Source organism: Mastomys coucha, unplaced genomic scaffold, assembly GCF_008632895.1.
Source record: "Mastomys coucha isolate ucsf_1 unplaced genomic scaffold, UCSF_Mcou_1 pScaffold19, whole genome shotgun sequence".
Taxonomy (NCBI): domain Eukaryota; kingdom Metazoa; phylum Chordata; class Mammalia; order Rodentia; family Muridae; genus Mastomys; species Mastomys coucha.
In genome coordinates this window covers 3542491-3544120 of record NW_022196901.1, presented here as the reverse complement: position 1 = coordinate 3544120, position 1630 = coordinate 3542491, and positions in this window count along the sequence as shown.

Sequence of the window (1630 nt, the reverse complement as noted above, 5' to 3'; positions counted from 1 at the left end):
TGAATTACGTTGATGGATTTCCATATATTGAACCATCCCTGCATCCCTGGGATGAAGTCTACTTGATCCTGTTGGATGATCATTTTGATGTGTACTTTGATACGGTTTGCAAGAATTTTATTGAGTATCTTTGCATCGATATTCATAAGGAAAATTGTTCTGAAGTTTTCTTTCTTCATTAGGTGTTTGTGTGGTTTAGGTATAAGAGTAATTGTGGTTTCATAGAACAAAATAGGTAGAGTGCCTTCAGTTTCTATTTTGTTGAATAGTTTGAGGAGTATTGGTATTAGGTCTTCTTTGAAGGTTTGATAAAACTCTGCACTAAACCCATCTGGTCCTGAGCATTTTTTGGTTGGGAGACCATTAGTGACTGTTTCTATTTCCTTAGCAGATATGGGACTGCTTAGATCATTGATCTGATCTTGATTTAACTTTGGTGCCTGGTATCTGTGTAGAAAATTGTCCATTTCATCCTGGTTTTAAAATTTTGTTGAGTATAGGGTTTTGTAGTAGGTTCTCATGATTTTCTGGATTTCCTCAGTGTCTGTTGTTATGTCTCCTTTATCATTTCTGATTTTGTTAATTAGGAAACTATCTCTGTGCCCTCTAGTTAGTCTAGCTAATGGTTTATCTATTTTGTTGACTTTCTCAAAGAACCAGTTCCTGGTTTTGTTGATTCTTTGTATAGTTCTTTTTGTTTCTATTTGATTGATTTCAGCCCTGAGTTTGATTATTTCCTGCCATTGACTCCTCTTGGGTGAATATGCTTCTTTTTGTTCTAGGGCCTTAAGGTATGCTGTCAAATTGCGGGTGTATGCTCTTTCCAGTTTCTTTTTGATGACACTTGAAGCTTTGAGTTTTCATCTTTGGACTGCTTTCATTGTATCCCATAATTTTGTATATGTTTTGGCTTCATTTTCATTAAACTCTAGAAAGTCTTTAATTTCTTTCTTTATTCCTTCCTTGACCAAATTATCATTGAGTAGAGTGTTGTTAAGCTTCCACATGTATGTGGGCATTCTATTGTTTATGTTGTTATTGAGGAGCAGCCTTAGTCCACGGTGATCTGATAGGATACAAGGAATTATTTCAATCTTCTTGTATCTGTTGAGGCCTGCTTTCTGGCCAATTATATGGTCAATTTTGGAGAAGATACCATGAGGTGCTGAGAAGAAGGTATATCTTTTTGTTTTAGGATAAAAAGTTGTATAGATATATGTTAAATCCATCTGTTTCATAATTTCTGTTAGTCTCACTGTGTCCTTGTTTAGTTTCTGTTTCCATGATATATCTATTGCAGAGAGTGGGGTGTTGAAGTCTCCCACTACTATTGTATGCTGTGTAATGTGTGCTTTGAGCTTTAGTAAAGTTTCTTTTATGAATGTAGATGCCCTTGCATTTGGAGCATAGAGGTTCAGAATTGAGAGTTCATCTTGGTAGATCATACCTTTGATGAATATGAAGTGTCCCTCCTTAGCTTTGTTGATCACTTTAGAGTGAAAGTCGACTTTATTCGATAATAGAATGGCTACTCCAGCTTTTTCTTGGGGCCATTGGCTTGCAGAATTGTTTTCCAGCCTTTTATTCTGAGGTAGTGTCTGTTTTTGTCACTGAGGTGGGTTTCCTGTAT